Raw genomic sequence first — 12,010 nt, forward strand, 5'->3', positions numbered from 1 at the left:
AATAAAGCATATGCATCATGTAAATTATATCTTATAAGTTGCAAGCCTCATGCATAGTGTACTAATAGTGCTCGCACCTTGTCCTAATTAGCTTGGACTACCTGGATTATCACCGCAATACATATGCTTTAACCAAGTTTCACAAAGGGGTACCTCTATGCCGCTCTGTACAAAGGTCTAAGGAGAAAGCTCGCATTTGGATTTCTCGCTTTTGATTATTCTCAACTTAGACATCCATACCGGGACAACATAGACAACGAGATAATGGACTCCTCTTTTAATGCTTTAAGCATTTGACAACAATTAATTCTTTTCTCATTAGAGATTTGAGGATATTTGTCCAAAACTGAAACTTCCACCATGAATCATGGCTTTAGTTAGCGGCCCAATGTTCTTCTCTCACAATATGCATGCTCAAACCATTCAACTCGGTGTAGATCGCCCTTACTTCGGACAAGACGAACATGCATAGCAACTCACATGAAATTCAACAATGAGTTGATGGCGTTCCCCGGTAAACATGGTTATCGCACAACAAGCAACTTAATAAGAGATAAAGTGCATAATTACATATTCAATACCACAATAGTTTTTAAGCTATTTGTCCCATGAGCTATATATTGCAAAGGTGAATGATGGAATTTTAAAGGTAGCACTCAAGCAATTTACTTTGGAATGGCGGGAAAATACCATGTAGTATAGGTAGGTATGGTGGACACAAATGGCATAGTGGTTGGCTCAAGTATTTTGGATGCATGAGAAGTATTCCCTCTCGATACAAGGTTTAGGCTAGCAAGGCTTATTTGAAACAAACACAAGGATGAACTAGTACAGCAAAACTCACATAAAAGACATATTGAAAGCATTATAAGACTCTATACCGTCTTCCTTGTTGTTCAAACTCAAAACTAGAAATTATCTAGACCTTAGAGAAACCAAATATGCAAACCAAATTTTAGCATGCTCTATGTATTTCTTCATTAATGGGTGCAAAGCATATGATGCAAGAGCTTAAACATGAGCACAACAATTGCCAAGTATCACATTACCCAAAACATTTATAGCAATTACTACATGTATCATTTTCCAATTCCAACCATATAACAATTTAACGAAGGAGAAACTTCGCCATGAATACTATGAGTAGAAACCAAGGACATATTTGTCCATATGCTACAGCGGAGTGTGTATCTCTCCCATAAAGTGAATGCTAGGATCCATTTTATTCAAACAAAACAAAAACAAAAACAAACCGACGCTCCAAGAAAAAGCACATAAGATGTGGCCGAATAAAAATGTAGTTTCGGGGGAGGAACCTGATAATTTGTTGATGAAGAAGGGGATGCCTTGGGCATCCCCAAGCTTAAACGCTTGAGTCTTCTTGATATATGCAGGGGTGAACCACCGGGTGCATCCCCAAGCTTAGAGCTTTCACTCTCCTTGATCATGTTGCATCATACTCCTCTCTTGATCCTTGAAAACTTCCTCCACACCAAACTCGAAACAACTCATTAGAGGGTTAGTGCACAATATAAATTGACATATTCAGAGGTGACACAATCATTCTTAACACTTCTGGACATTGCATAATGCTACTGGACATTAGTGGATCAAAGAAATTCATCCAACATAGCGAAAGAGGCAATGCGAAATAAAAGGCAGAATCTGTCAAAACAGAACAGTTCGTATTGACGAATTTTAAAATGGCACCAGACTTGCTCAAATGAAAATGCTCAAATTGAATGAAAGTTGCGTACATATCTGAGGATCATGCACGTAAATTGGCATAATTTTCTGAGCTTCCTGCAGGGCAGTGGGCTCAGATTCGTGACAGCAAAGAAATCTGGAACTGCGCAGTAATCCAAATCTAGTACTTACTTTTCTATCAACGGCTTAACTTGGCACAACAAAACTCAAAACTAAGATAAGGAGAGGTTGCTACAGTAGTAAACAACTTCCAAGACACAAAATAAAAACAAAGTGCTGTAGGTAAAAACATGGGTTGTCTCCCATAAGCGCTTTTCTTTAACGCCTTTCAGCTAGGCGCAGAAAGTGTGTATCAAGTAACATCGAGAGATGAAGCATCAACATCATAATTTGTTCTAATAATAGAATCATAAGGTACCTTCATTCTCTTTCTAGGGAAGTGTTCCATACCTTTCTTGAGAGGAAATTGATATTTTATATTTCCTTCCCTCATATCAATAATAGCACCAACGGTTCGAAGAAAAGGTCTTCCCAATATAATTGGACAAGATGCATTGCATTCAATATCCAAGACAACAAAATCAACGGGAACAAGATTATTGTTAACGGTAATGCGAACATTATCAACTTTACCCAAAGGTTTCTTTGTAGAATGATCAGCAAGATTAACATCCAAATAACAATTTTTCAGCGGTGGCAAGTCAAGCATATTATAAATTTTCTTCGGCATAACAGAAATACTTGCACCAAGATCACATAAAGCATTACAATCAAAATCTTTAACCTTCATCTTAATGATGGGCTCCCAACCATCTTCTAGCTTTTTAGGAATAGAGGCTTCGCGCTCTAGTTTCTCTTCTCTAGCTTTTATGAGAGCATTTGTAATATGATGCGTGAAAGCCAAATTTATAGCACTAGCATTAGGACTTTTAGCAAGTTTTTGCAAGAACTTTATAACTTCAGAGATGTGGCAATCATCAAAATTCAAACCATTATAATCTAAAGCAATGGGATCATCATCCCCAATGTTGGAAAAAATTTCAGCGGCTTTATCACGAGGCGGTTTCAGCGGTTTTAGCAGTTTCAGGCAGTTTTTCGCGCTTCGCATTAGAAGTGGAAACATTGCTAACACCAATTCTTTTATTAGTATGAGTAGGAGGTGCAGCAACATGTGTAGCATTAGCATTACTAGTGGTGGTAATAGTCCAAACTTTAGCTATATTCTTCTCTTTAGCTAGTTTTTCATTTTCTTCTCTATCCCACCTAGCACGCAGTTCAGCCATTAATCTTATATTCTCATTAATTCTAACTTGGATGGCATTTGCTGTAGTAACAATTTTATTTTCAATATCCCTATTAGGCATAACTTTCGATTTCAAAAGATCAACATCAGAGGCAAGACTATCAACTCTAGAAACAAGAATATCAATTTTATTGAGCTTTTCCTCACCAGATTTGTTAAAGGCAGTTTGTGTACTAATAAATTCTTTAAGCATGGCTTCAAGTCCAGGGGGTGAATTCCTATTATTGTTGTAAGAATTCCCATAAGAATTAGCATAACCGTTACCATTATTATAAGGATATGGCCTATAGTTATTACTAGAATTGTTCAGATAAGCATTGTTGTTGAAATTATTATTTTTAATGAAGTTTACATCAACATGTTCTTCTTGTGCAACCAATGAAGCTAATGGAACATTATTAGGATCAACATTAGTCCTATCATTCGCAAGCATAGACATAATAGCATCAACCTTATCATTCAAGGAAGAGGATTCCTCAACGGAATTTACCTTCTTACCTTGTGGAGCTCTTTCCGTGTGCCATTCAGAGTAGTTGATCATCATATTATCAAGAAGCTTTGTTGCTTCACCAAGAGTGATGGACATAAAGGTACCTCCAGCAGCTGAATCCAATAAATTCCGCGAAGAAAAATTTAGTCCTGCATAGAAGGTTTGGATGATCATCCAAGTAGTCGATCCATGGGTTGGGCAGTTTTTAACCGAGAGATTTCATTCTTTCCCAAGCTTGAGCAACATGTTCAGTATCTAATTGTTTAAAATTCATTATGCTACTCCTCAAAGATATAATTTTAGCGGGGGATAATATCTACCAATAAAAGCATCCTTGCATTTAGTCCATGAATCAATACTATTCTTAGGCGAGAGATAGCAACCAATCTTTAGCTCTTCCTCTTAATGAGAAAGGGAACAATTTTAGTTTAATAATATCACCATCTACATCTTTATATTTTTGCATTTCGCATAGTTCAACAAAATTATTAAGATGGGCAGCGGCATCATCGGGACTAACACCGGAAAATTGATGGTTCATAACAAGATTCGAGTAAAGCGAGGTTTAATTTCAAAGAATTCTGCTTGTAGTAGCAGGTGGAGCAATAGGTGTGCATAAGAAATCATTATTATTTGTGCTAGTGAAGTCACACAACTTAGTATTTTCAGGGTTGGCCATTTTAGCAATAGTAAATAAAGCAAACTAGATAAAGTAAATGCAAGTAAACTAATTTTTTTGTGTTTTTGATATAGAGTGCAAGACAGGTAAATAAAGTAAAACTAGCAACTAATTTTTTTGTGTTTTGATTTAGTGCAGCAAACAAAGTAGTAAATAAAATAAAGCAAGACAAAAACAAAGTAAAGAGATTGAGAAGTGGAGACTCCCCTTGCGAGCGTGTCTTGATCTCCCCGACAACGGCGCCGAGAAAAATATGCTTGATGGCGTGTATTTCACACGTTCGTTGGGCAACCCCAAGAGGAAGGTATGATGAGCACAGCAGCAAGTTTTCCCTCAGAAAGAAACCAAGGTTTATCGAACCGGGAGGAGCCAAGAAGCACGTTGAAGGTTGATGGCGGCGGGATGTAGTGCGGCGCAACACCAGAGATTCCGGCGCCAACGTGGAACCTGCACAACACAACCAAGCTACTTTGCCCCAACGAAACAGTGAGGTTGTCAATCTCACCGGCTTGCTGTAACAAAGGATTAACCGTATTGTGTGGAAGATGATTGTTTGCGAGAGAAAACGGTAGAAACAAGTATTGCGATAGATTGTATTTCGGTATTAAAGAATGGACCGGGGTCCACGAGTTCACTAGAGGTGTCTCTCCCATAAGACGAACAGCATGTTGGGTGAACAAATTACGGTTGGGCAATTGACAAATAAAGAGAGCATGACCATGCACATACATATTATGATGAGTATAGTGAGATTTAATTGGGCATTACGACAAAGTACATAGACCGCCATCCAAGCTGCATCTATGCCTAAAAAGTCCACCTTCGAGGTTATCATCCGAACCCCCTCCGGTATTAAGTTGCAAAGCAACGAGACAATTGCATTAAGTATGGTGCGTAATGTAATCAACAACTACATCCTTAGACATAGCATCAATGTTTTATCCCTAGTGGCAACGAGCACAACACAACCTTAGAACTTTACATCACTTGTCCCGGTGTCAATGCGGGCATGAACCCACTATCGAGCATAAGTACTCCCTCTTGGAGTTAAAAGTAAAAACTTGGCCAGAGCCTCTACTAGAAACGGAGAGCATGCAAGATCATAAACAACACATAAGCATAACTTTGATAATCAACATAACAAGTATTCTCTATTCATCGGATCCCAACAAACGCAACATATAGAATTACAGATAGATGATCTTGATCATGATAGGCAGCTCACAAGATCCAACAATGATAGCACAATGGGGAGAAGACAACCATCTAGCTACTGCTATGGACCCATAGTCCAGGGGTAGACTACTCACTCATCACTCCGGAGGCGACCATGGCGGTGTAGAGTCCTCAGGGAGATGATTCCCCTCTCCGGCGGGGTGCCGGAGGGCGATCTCGAGGATCCCCCGAGATGGGATCGGCGGCGACGGCGTCTCGGTAATGTTTTCCGTATCGTGGCTCTCGGTGCTGGGGGTTTCGTCACGGAGGCTTTAAGTAGGCGGAAGGGCAAGTCGAGAGGCGGCACGGGGGCCCACACCACGGGGCCGCGCGGCCAAGGGGGGGGCCGCGCCGCCCTAGGGTTTGGCTCCCCGTGGCCCCTCTTCGTCTCGTCTTCGGTCTTACGGAAGCTTCGTGAGAAAATAGGCCTCCGGGCTTTTATTTCGTCCAATTCCGAGAATATTTCTTTACTAGGATTTCTGAAACCAAAAACAGCAGAAAACGACAACTGGCACTTCGGCATCTTGTTAATAGGTTAGTTCCAGAAAATGCACGAATATGACATAAAGTGTGCATAAAACATGTAGATAACATCAATAATGTAGCATGGAACACAAGAAATTATCGATACGTTGGAGACGTATCAAGGACGTACCCATGACGTCGGAGTTGAGCAAGTCCCAGCAGCTCTCTGCTGTCTTCATATATTTGCGAAGACCTCCAATTTCTTTTTGCTGCTTCTGGATGATGTCGCTGTCAGTTTGTCTTTTCAGCTCAAACTCACCGAGTTTTCGAGCAAGCTCAGAGTTCTTCTCAGAAATTTTTTGTTCTGCCTCTGCGAGTTTCGCTTCAAGATCTTTCTGTGAAGCCCGTAGAGTTTCCAACTCGGAGGAAGCCGCAGCGAGAGAAGAGGAGGCACCTGCTCATAGTTACATAAAGCGTCAAGTTCGGAAAAAATGCGAAACAATCCGCAGTCATCAGTAATCGGAAACCAACCTTGGGCTTCTGATAGCTGTTTCTTCAATTCCACATTCTCTGTTTGGAAGCGCTGGATCTTCTCCGCCTGGCTAATGGTCACACGACGTTGCAGCGCAATATTTTTATGCAACTCGTAGTGCAAAGCTTTTTGCTCCTGAAAACATAGCCAGAAAACGGAGTAAGTTCCGCCATCATGGTTCAAGTCTTTCTAAAGCATGGTGGCTGGAAATGTTTCCGCCATCATGCTTGGGGGCTACCACGACTTTTAAAATTTCTTTTCAGTTTAAGTTCTCTAAAAGTATTCAGACGCTAACTAATAAAGTTTCCGCCTAAATACTTGGGGGCTACTGGGGAGTTACCTTTTGCTTGCAAACAAGCTTGTCGAAGAAGCTGGCCAATGTTTTTCTTGGCGTCCTGGATCTCCAGACGTTTCAACGTCCGGTTTGCCCCGGGCATTGTTCAGCATGGCATTGAGCAGATCTTGCTCCAGCTCCCATTTCTCTGCCTCCGTTAGTTTGTTAAAAAACTTTGTGGCGTAGGCTTTTGGGGTGGAGGTAAGGTCAGCCGGATCTCCAAAGTTCTTGGGAAAAACGACCATATCGCCCGTGGGGGCTTCAGCTTTGCCGGAGGAGACCTCTTCTGCTTCCCCTTGGCTTCGTCCTTCAAATTCATCGTTGATAGGACCCTTACCGCCGGAATCATCTCCGCCCGCTCTGTCGCTGCTAACCGGAATTACTTCCGGAGGAGTGGGAGCGGCAGGAGCTGGAGACTGGTCCGCGGGAGGAGGAGAAGGTTGCAGGGGGGCTTGTGGAGCGCTTGGCGGAGTTGGCGTCAAAGGACCAACGGCGGGAGACTTCTTCTGCATATACTTAGTGATAGGCTCCTGAACGTTGGTCCGCGTGGTGGTTGGGTTCGGATTCCTGTGAGCAAGTAAAAAGGAAAATAAGCATAACACAGCTCGCCAATATAGATAACGCACATTACTCGGAAGCTTACGTTGCACCCGGAATTCAGGGGCGTGAAGGTTTTCCTGCTGTTGAGAGCATCTTCAGGCGTTGGCGTTCCGCCTTCCTGGAATCAAGCGGAGGTGGTTTAACCACTCTGGGTTTCTTGGCGGAAGCCTCGCCGCTGCCTCCAGCGTCGGAGCCGGAGACTTTGGCGCGGGAACGCTTTGTAGGTCGAGGAGTGATGGCGTGTATTTCACACGTTCGTTGGGCAACCCCAAGAGGAAGGTATGATGCGCACAGCAGCAAGTTTTCCCTCAGAAAGAAACCAAGGTTTATCGAACCAGGAGGAGCCAAGAAGCACGTTGAAGGTTGATGGCGGCGGGATGTAGTGCGGCGCAACACCGGAGATTCCGGCGCCAACGTGGAACCCGCACAACACAACCAAAGTACTTTGCCCCAACGAAACAGTGAGGTTGTCAATCTCACCGGCTTGCTGTAACAAAGGATTAACCGTATTGTGTGGAAGATGATTGTTTGCAGAGAAAATAGTAAAAACAAGTATTGCAGCAGATTTGTATTTCGAGTATTAAAGAATGGACCGGGGTCCACAGGTTCACTAGAGGTGTCTCTCCCATAAGATAAAAGCATGTTGGGTGAACAAATTACAGTCGGGCAATTGACAAATAGAGAGGGCATAACAATGCACATACATGACATGATAAGTATAGTGAGATTTAATTGGGCATTACGACAAAGTACATAGACCGCCATCCAACTGCATCTATGCCTAAAAGTCCACCTTCGGGTTATCGTCCGAACCCCCTCCGAGTATTAAGTTGCAAAGCAACGAGACAATTGCATTAAGTATGGTGCGTAATGTAATCAACAACTACATCCTCGGACATAGCGTCAATGTTTTATCCCTAGTGGCAACGACGACAACACAACCTTAGAACTTTACGTCACTTGTCCCGGTGTCAATGCAGGCATGAACCCACTATCGAGCATAAATACTCCCTCTTGGAGTTAAAAGTAAAAACTTGGCCAGAGCCTCTACTAGTAACGGAGAGCATGCAAGATCATAAACAACACATATGTAATAACTTGATAATTAACATGACATGGTATTCTCTATCCATCGGATCCCTACAAACACAACATATAGAATTACAGATAGATGATCTTGATCATGTTAGGCAGCTCACAAGATCCAACAATGAAGCACAATGAGGAGAAGACAACCATCTAGCTACTGCTATGGACCCATAGTCCGGGGGTGAACTACTCACTCATCACTCCGAAGGCGACCATGGCGGTGTAGAGTCCTCCGGGAGATGAATCCCCTCTCCGGCAGGGTGCCGGAGGAGATCTCCGGAATCCCCCGAGATGGGATCGGCGGCGGCGGCGTCTCGGTAAGGTTTTCCGTATCGTGGTTTTTCGCATCGGGGTTTCGCGACGGAGGCTTTAAGTAGGCGTAAGGGCGAGTCGGGGGCTCGACGAGGGGCCACACCATAGGCGGCGCGGGCCCCCCTTGGCCGCGCCGCCTTGTGGTGTCGCCACCTCGTGGCCCCACTTCGTATGTTCTTCGGTCTTCCGGAAGCTCCGTAGAAAAATAGGCCCCTGGGTCTTCGTTTCGTCCAATTCCGAGAATATTTCGTTACTAGGATTTCTGAAACCAAAAACAGCAGAAAACGAGAGCCGGCACTTCGGCATCTTGTTAATAGGTTAGTTCCAGAAAATGCACGAATATGACATAAAGTGTGCATAAAACATGTAGGTATCATCAATAATATGGCATAGAACATAAGAAATTATCGATACGTCGGAGGCGTATCAAGCATCCCCAAGCTTAGTTACTGCTCGTCCCGAGCGAGGTAAAACGATAACAAAGATAATTTCTGAAGTGATATGCCATCATAACCTTGATCATACTATTTGTAAACATATGTAGTGAATGCAGCGATCAAAACAATGGTAATGACATGAGTAAACAGGTGAATCATATAGCAAAGACTTTTCATGAATAGTACTTCAAGACAAGTATTAATAAGTCTTGCATAAGAGTTAACTCATAAAGCAATAAATCAAAGTAAAGGCATTGAAGCAACACAAAGGAAGATTAAGTTTCAGCGGTTGCTTTCAACTTGTAACATGTATATCTCATGGATAATTGTCAACATAGAGTAATATAACAAGTACAATATGCAAGTATGTAGGAATCAATGCACAGTTCACACAAGTGTTTGCTTCTTGAGGTGGAGAGATATAGGTGAACCGACTCAACATAAAAGTAAAAAGAATGGTCCTTCAAAGAGGAAAGCATCGATTGCTATATTTGTGCTAGAGCTTTTATTTTGAAAACATGAAACAATTTTGTCAACGGTAGTAATAAAGCATATGAGTTATGAAAGTTATATCTTACAAGTTGCAAGCCTCATGCATAGTATACTAATAGTGCCCGCACCTTGTCCTAATTAACTTGGACTACCGGATCTTTGCAATGCACATGTTTTGACCAAGTGTCACAATGGGGTACCTCCATGCCGCCTGTACAAAGGTCTAAGGAGAAAGCTCGCATTTTGGATTTCTCGCTTTTGATTATTCTCAACTTAGACATCCATACCGGGACAACATGGACAACGAGATAATGGACTCCTCTTTAATGCATAAGCATGTGGCAACAATTATTATTCTCATATGAGATTGAGGATATATGTCCAAACTGAAACTTCCACCATGAATCATGGCTTTAGTTAGCGGCCCAAAGTTCTTCTCTAACAATATGCATGCTCCAACCATGAAGGTGGTAGATCTCTCTTGCTTCGAGACAAGACGGACATGCATAGCAACTCACATGATATTCAACAAAGAATAGTTGATGGCGTCCCCGAAACATGGTTATCGCACAACAAGCAACTTAATAAGAGATAAAGTGCATAAGTACATATTCAATACCACAATAGTTTTTAAGCTATTTGTCCCATGAGCTATATATTGTAAAGGTGAATGATGGAATTTTAAAGGTAGCACTCAAGCAATTTACTTTGGAATGGCGGATAAATACCATGTAGTAGGTAGGTATGGTGGACACAAATGGCATAGTGGTTGGCTCAAGTATTTTGGATGCATGAGAAGTATTCCCTCTCGATACAAGGTTTAGGCTAGCAAGGTTATTTGAAACAAACACAAGGATGAACGGTACAGCAAAACTCACATAAAAGACATATGGTAAACATTATAAGACTCCATACCGTCTTCCTTGTTGTTCAAAACTCAATACTAGATGTTATCTAGACTCTAGAGAAACTAAATATGCAAACCAAATTAGCAAGCTCTAAGTATTTCTTCATTAATGGGTGCAAAGTATATGATGCAAGAGCTTAAACATGAGCACAACAATTGCCAAGTATCAAATTATCCAAGACATTTTAGAGTTACTACATGTGGCATTTTCCAATTCCAACCATATAACAATTTAACGAAGAAGAAACTTCGCCATGAATACTATGAGTAAAGCCTAAGGATATATTTGTCCATATGCTACAGCGGAGCGTGTCTCTCTCCCATAAAGTGAATGCTAGGATCCATTTTATTCAAACAAAACAAAAACAAAAACAAACCGACGCTCCAAGCAAAGTACATAAGATGTGACGGAATAAAAATATAGTTTCAGGGGAGGAACTCTGATAATGTTGTCGATGAAGAAGGGGATGCCTTGGGCATCCCCAAGCTTAGACAGCTTGAGTCTTCTTAGAATATGCGGGGGTGAACCACCGGGCATCCCCAAGCTTAGAGCTTTCACTCTCCTTGATCATATTGCATCATACTCCTCTCTTGATCCTTGAAAACTTCCTCCACACCAAACTCGAAACAACTCATTAGAGGGTTAGTGCATAATAAAAATTCACATGTTCAGAGGTGACACAATCATTCTTAACACTTCTGGACATTGCATAAAGCTACTGGACATTAATGGATCAAAGAAATTCATCCAACATAGCAAAAGAGGCAATGCGAAATAAAAGACAGAATCTGTCAAAACAGAACAGTCCCGTAAAGATGGATTTTATTAGGCCACCAGACTTGCTCAAATGAAAATGCTCAAATTGAATGAAAGTTGCGTACATATCTGAGGATCATGCACGTAAATTTGCTTAATTTTCTGAGCTACCTACAGGGAGATAGACCCAGATTCGTGACAGCAAAGAAATCTGGAACTGCGCAGTAATCCAAATCTAGTACTTACTTTTCTATCAAAGACTTTACTTGGTACAACAAAACATAAAACTAAGATAAAAGAGGTTGCTGCAGTAGTAAACAACTTCCAAGACACAAATATAAAACAAAAATACTGGAGTAAAAACATGGGTTGTCTCCCATAAGCGCTTTTCTTTAACGCCTTTCAGCTAGGCGCAGAAAGTGTATTTCAAGTGACATCGAAGGATGGTGCACCTACAGCGTGGTTTGGCGTCTTCTCAACCATGCATAGTATATTGGATACATAAGTTTCAGCGTCTCCCTTTTCATTAGTCTTGGGCTTGCTACTCTCATCGAACAAATTTTCAGGAACAAGCCAAGCATAGTTATTTTCTAGTGCATCATTCATAGCTAGGAGTTTGCATGGTATTGGTGCTTTGATCTCCCCACCATCATTAGCATTATTAGTATACCTTATCCTATCCATGTCCATT

Source organism: Lolium rigidum, chromosome 7 (assembly GCF_022539505.1).
Source record: "Lolium rigidum isolate FL_2022 chromosome 7, APGP_CSIRO_Lrig_0.1, whole genome shotgun sequence".
In the NCBI taxonomy this organism is placed as follows: Eukaryota; Viridiplantae; Streptophyta; class Magnoliopsida; order Poales; family Poaceae; genus Lolium; species Lolium rigidum.